At 39.7% G+C, this 6,701-nt stretch overlaps 1 pseudogene; it reads left to right on the forward strand.

Annotated features, from left to right (window-relative positions):
- The first annotated feature begins 4,187 nt into the window (after positions 1–4,187).
- LOC111813384 lies at positions 4,188–5,015 on the forward strand (annotated as a pseudogene).
- The last annotated feature ends 1,686 nt before the right edge of the window (positions 5,016–6,701 follow it).

Raw genomic sequence — 6,701 nt, forward strand, 5'->3', positions numbered from 1 at the left:
TCCTAGACATGCTCCCCCGTTTTTTCTCTTGCCTGAATATATTTCAAGTACTATATTCAACAGGAGTGGTGAAAACGGACATTCTTGTTTTCTTATTAGAGGAAAAGATTTCTTCCACTTAATGTGATACTGGTGTTACATTTGGCATAAATGGCTTTCATCAGATTGAGATAAAGTCCTTTTAGACCTATTTTCTTCAACTTTTTTTTTTTTTAAATCATGGATGGATGTTGCATTTTGTCCTAGACATTTTTTTTTTTTTTTTTTTTTTTTTTTTTGCAGAACCGGGGATTGAACTCAGGCCCTTGCGCTTGCCAGGGAAGCACTTATTCTACTGAGCCATCTCCCCGGCCCCCTAAACATTTTTCTGTGTCTACTGAAGTGAAGTGATTTTTGTCCTTCCTTCTACTTATGTATTATTTTATTGATTTGCATGTGTTGAACCATCCTTGTGTCCCTGGTATGAAGCCTTCTTGGTAGTGACTGTTTTTTTCTTTCTCCCTTTTTTATGTTTTATTGTATTGTTTGCTGTATCTTATTGAAGATTTTTGCATTCATTAAAGAGATTGGTTTGTGGGTCTTCTTTTAGTTGGGTCCTTGTTTGGTTGAAATAATGGTAATGACTTTGAGAGTACTTCTTCCCTTTCAATAATATTAAGGAGTCTGAGGGCTATAGGTATTAGATTGTCCCTGAAGTTCTTATATAATTCAGCCGTGAATGTGTCAAATCCTGGGCTTTTCGTAGTTGGTAAGTATTTCAGCACTGCCTCAATTTCATGCCTGGTATTGGATTATTCAGGGAATTTTATCTCTTTGATTCAGTTTTGATAATTCATAGGTATCTAGGAATCTATCCATTTCTTCTGGATTCTCCAACTTATTGGAGCACAGGTTTTCATAGTAGCTACTAATTGTCTTCTGAATTTCAGTTCCTTTTTTTTTTCTTTTGGCGGAACCGGGGATTGAACTCAGGCCCTTGAGCTTGCCAGGGAAGCGCTTATTCCATTGAGCCATCTCCCCAGCCCCTCTGAACTTCAGCATTTTCCAATTTGATTTCACTTTTTAGATTTTTGATTGCATTGATTTATGTCTCTCCCTCTTCACCATTTTTTTGGGGGGGTAGGACTGACATAGGGTTTTTCTACTTTGTTCTTTAAATCATTGCTTCTTTGTATTTTTCCCTCAATTTATTTCTTCTTTTTTTTTTTTTTTTGTACTGGGGATTGAACTCAGTACTCTGAGTTCACCAGACAGGCACTTATTCTACTAAGCTATCTCCCCGGCCCTCAATTTCATTAACCTCTGCTCTGACCTTTATAATTTCTTTCCTTGCACTAGCTTTGGATTTGGATTGTTCTTATTTTTCTAGGACCTTAAAGTGCAACGTCAGCTTATTTATGGGAACTCTTTTCTACTTTTCTGATGTGGTCATTCATGGCTGTAAACTTCCCTCTTAGGACACCTTTCACTGTGTCCCTTAGGTTCTAGTGTGCTGTATTGGCTTTATCACTTGATTCTAGAAATTGCCTAATTTCTTCCTTTTTTGAGATTCATTGATTATTCAAGAGTGTCTTATTAAATTTCCATGAATTTGCATGATTTTTGTGGTTTCTTCTTTTGTGACTTCTAGTTTCATTGCACTATGATCTGATAATATGCATAGGACAATTTTTTTAAATTTAATTAAGCATACTTTATAGACTAGTATTTGATCCATTTTGGAGAAAGTTGCATATGCTACTAAGAAGAATGTACATAGTATTCTCATTGGGTGGGACATTCTGTAGACATGTATTAAATCCATTTGCTCAAAGGTTTGGTTCAATTCTAGTATTTCCATGTTGAGTTTTTGTCTAGTTAATCTATTTGTGATAGCGAGGTATTGGGGTCCTACTACTGTAATGTGTTCATGTTTATGTGATTCTTTATGTCTAGCTTTATGAAGCTGGGTGCACTGGTGAGCAGTAGATGTTTCTATAATAACAGTTACTTCTTTTGTTGAATTGTACCCTTAACCAATGTGTAATGGCTTTGTCTCTTCTGATCAGTTTTTTGAGTCTACTTTGTCTTAAAATAGAATGACTATTGCTTGTCTTGGGGTTTCTGTTGCATGGAATATTGTTTTCCATCCTTGAGTTTTACTCTATGAATTTCATTTTGGATTAAATGTATTTCTGTTGGAGTTTGTTTTTTATACTCATTTTGTCAATCTATATTTTTATTGAGGAATTGAATCCATTCACATTGTGTGTTATTACTGAAAGGTAATAATCATTTTCTTGCTGCTGTTTCCTTTTCTTCCTCCATCCACTTAAGTGCTTACCCTGCCTGGTATTTTGATTCTATTACACTTTTTGGCATTGTTGGCTTCATCACTTTATATCCTCTTTTTTTTTTTTTTTGGAGTGCTGTCTTGGTGCCCATAAATTTCCTAAGATTCTTTTTTTATGGAACGACCTTATTTTTCCGTCAACCTTTTTTTTTTATTTTAGGGAAGGGTCTACAGGGTGTTCAGGATCTCACTACTAGATCAGACTCGTAGTGATCCACCTGTTTACAGTCTCCCAAGAGCTGGGATTACAGGCGCGGGCCACCATGCCCAGTCTCAATTGCTGTCTCAGCACACCCCGGGGGTGGGGCCAGCATGACAGGCCTGGGGATTGAACCCCCAGCCCCTGCACCTGCTTGTAGGTACTTTAATCCACTGAGCTACTTGACTGGCCCTTCCATGGAAATTTTCTTTTAGGGCTTGAAATACTTCTCTCCCAGCTTCCTGCCCTTTGAAGTTTGTGTTGGGAAGTCTGCTATAATTCTAATAGGTTTATCTCTGTATATGGTTCATTGCTTTTCCTTGACAGCTTTTAAGATTCTATCCTTGTCCTGGACTTCTGGGATTTCGATTATGATATGTTATGGAAGAGTTTTTGTCTGACTGTGGCCATTTGGGACCCTAAGTGCCTCATTTATCTGCATGTTCAATTCTTTCCCATGTTTGGAATGTTTTCTGCTATTCTTTCTCTAAGCAGGTTTTTAAAAAATGCCATTTGTACTCTTTTGATTGTTTACTAATTATAACTAATTACAGTGGTATCTCAGTTTAAGAACTTCATTTGTTTTACAGTTCTGAGGAAGATGGCCATGGTTGTGTTTGTCACCCATTATAAAGTTTGTGAACAGAAGCAAATTGTGCCAAATGCATTTTTTGCTTGTCAACCAAATTGTTTGCATATAGAAGTATTTGTGAGCTAAGGTATTACTATAATCTTAAAATTAATCTTTGCATCATGTAGCAGCTATTGGATCCATTTTTCATGCTCTCTTGTTTTTAAGGTATTTCTGATTATGTAGTTCCCAGTATCAATGTTATCTTCCAGTTCTGACAATCTGTCCTCACTTAGGTCACTTTTTTTTTTTTTTTTTTTAGACAATGTCTTGCTATATACTTTAGGCTGGCCTTGAACTCAGTGTGTAACACAGGCTGGCCTTGAATCCATGGCAATCCTCCTGCCTCAGCCTCCAAGTGCTGGTATTACAGGCACGTACAGTCACAGCCACCTCACATGGGCCACTCGCATTGCCCATGCTTTCAATAGAATTTTTAATCTCCTGAATTTCTGTTTGGCAACTTTTCATGGACTCTAATTTTCTGCTAAAGTAGTCATTCATGCTCTGTATCATTTTGTTTAGCTTGGCTAGCTTTTTATTAGTATCTTCAGTAAATTTAATGATCATTTTAGTAAGTCTGTCATTTAGTTATATCTTCTATGAATTTGCTGAGCAGCTTGTTGTTCTTTTTAAAAAAATCTGTTATTTTATCATTTTAATTTAGATATGTGGCTCTTGATTTCCTTCCCACTGGTGGCCCTTTGATTAGTTTGGGAGGAGTTAGGAGTCTTAGGAGGCATTTTTTTTCCTTGTCTTTTCATGTGTCTATTTGTGTGTGCGTGTGCGTGCGTGTGTGTGTGTGTGTGTGTGTGTGTGTGTGTGTGTGTAGAAGCATATAGCTAAAGTTTTCAGGTTGATTATAGTGGAAAGATTTTGTTGCTTGTATGGAGATCCCTGTAGTTACACTCTGCTTTTTAGTGATGCATTCTGTTGTAGGCCTTTGCCCCAACACAAGATCCAACCCCTCTGCTAATCTGGGAGCGGAAGGTGCAGTGTAATTGGCCAAGAACGAACTCCTTGGAATGGACCACGGTGTTGGTAATGACACAAACATAATACAGTTATTGACATACAAAGAAAAACGATAAATTGCAACAATTCTGCCACCCTGGCAGTTGTAAAACTAATAGAGTCAAAGACAAACTGGATTTTGACATACAATAATATAACACCCTTAAGGGAAGAAATCTATAATTATAGTATAAACAAACACAAACCAACTATTATCATGTAGTAAATACCTACCAAACGCAACAGCTATGCCTCCACTAACAGTAGAAAAGGATTTAACACTAATAGCACAAAATAAACTAAATATCTAATGTCTAATAAAGCTTAATGGTTATATTTGTTAAGATAGCGGGAGTATGGAACAGAATGAAAGAATATTTGAAAAATAAAGAGCGAGGGAGGTCTTTTCAAAGACCTGGCAAGATGGTGGAAGTGGAGCAAAAGAAGAAGCGAAACTTCTGCAAGCTTACCAGCTGCTTGACATTTCCTACAGATGGCCGAGGCAGGTCTATAGCACTTGGCAGCAGAGACGGCTGAATTGTGGACTCTGGCAGAAGCAGCACTCGCTACTGAAGTGTCTGCGCAAGGCCGAAAGGGAGGCACCACCCATGGAGAAGCCCGAGGTGGTGAAGACACACCTTCACGACATGATCATGCTGCCTGAGATGGTGGGCAGCATGGTGGGTGTTTACTATGGCAAGACTTTGACACAGGTGGAGATCAAGCCTGAGATGACTGGCCACTCCCTGGGAGAGCGCTCCATCACCTACAAGCCTGGGAAACACAGCCAGCCTGGCACTGGTGCCACTCACTCTTCGCACTTCATCTTCTTCAAGTAGCCACCTGACCAATAAAGCCACCACTGCTCCACCCCCACCAAAAAAAAGAAAAAGGATGAGAAGGTTAGAAAAGTGGGGAAAAAATCCTATTAAGGAGTAAAAGAAAAGTAATTGAACTAGATTAAATTATAAAAAAGAACAAATAAGAAAAGAAGAAAAAAGAAAGGAGAAAAAAGTTAAAGATAAAGAGAAAAAACTGAACCCCAATAAACCAAGGGGGAGAGGAAAAAAGAAAAACACATATTAATCTAAAAAATTCCTCTGTGTCTTTTAATAAGTGGCTTCTTTCCAGGATCCGTAGTCTTGGATCCAGCAGATATGTGGGAGGGATAGTAAGTTACTGGTAAAGCCTTTTTGTTTCCATACTCACATTTTTGTGTATGAATGCAGAATTCTGTTACACCTCTCCCAGTGGGCATGTTCAATTAATAGTGTCTACCCTATGGCTGTTGTCACCCTATGAACTCCCACTTTCTGTTTCCCTCAGTGCACCCATAGTCATTATTTTCTCTGTGTGGCTTTATGGCCTGTGCATTTGTGAAGTGGGCCCCCATCCCAGTGGCCCTGTGTCCACACTCCCTGGGCTGCGGCAACTGCCCAAGCTGAGCCAGAGCCTTGCTTGCGCTGGTGAATAAGGAAAGCAAATAGACCCCGGGGTTCCATGCTGATGTAGGCAGTGGGGTAGGGAGGGGCTGCCAAGAAGTCTGTTGCACTTAATTGTCAGTGCTTTTAGATCCAGCTTCTCCTGAAAGCCACACATGACAAGCCTTACTTGTCACCACAGGGGATGGGGCCCCCTGAATCCTTCCTGGCCTGAGCTTAAACTTTCCAGGGGTCTATGTCTAGCCACTGTCTCTCTGCAACAGTCTGCTATGTCTGCCTCCCACTCAGTCCTGTGATTGGGTGCTACCACATATCCTAGAGTGTAGTGGCCTACAGTTGTTCCGCTGTTGTCTTAAACAAGCCTTTCCCCAAATAGCCCTTTCAAATAAGGTAGGTAAACCCTCTCAAATATGGTGGGTACACTGGATTTCTTCCCAACCCTAGCCTGCCTTGGGGAAGGAGTCACTTTCAGAGTACAACACAAGACTCATTCTGCAGTGTCATAATAGCCATAGGCTTTCCTTGGGGCTAGCACTGCAGGCCTGGTTCACTGTTTCTCCTTGAAGTGCTGCTGACTCTCTCTAGGCTTATTTTATGGCAGTGAGAATCCCTCTCTTCCCAGGAGGCAGGGTGAGCTTTCCAGAGGACTTCATTATTTTCTCTGTCTTTTAGCTTCTCTGTACTTTCTGACTTTCCTATCGGCTCCTTCCCAATCCCCAGTGTTCTACTTCTTTTTTTCTCTTCATCAAGTTACTGCTTTCCAGGTTTCTCAACTGCTGGCCCTGGAGAGGCTATATTTCACACAGCTCTCTACTCCACCATTTTGGTTTCTTCTGTCAGCCTTTTTAAAACTTAAATTCTCTTTTTAAACTTTGGTAAGGTTTTGTTAGCTTTCCCAGCACTTCTAACCAAAAAGTCCAGATGAGAAGCATAATTTTTTTTTTTTTTTTTTCATTTTAGGAAGGGTCTACAGTGTGTTCAGGATCTCACTACTAGATTGGACTCATAGTGATCCACCTGTTTAAACAGCTTCCCAAGAGCTGGGATTACAGGCCAGCAACACCACGCCCAGTCTCAATTGCT

Source organism: Octodon degus, unplaced genomic scaffold (genome assembly GCF_000260255.1).
Source record: "Octodon degus isolate 3935 unplaced genomic scaffold, OctDeg1.0 scaffold00185, whole genome shotgun sequence".
NCBI classification, from domain to species: domain Eukaryota; kingdom Metazoa; phylum Chordata; class Mammalia; order Rodentia; family Octodontidae; genus Octodon; species Octodon degus.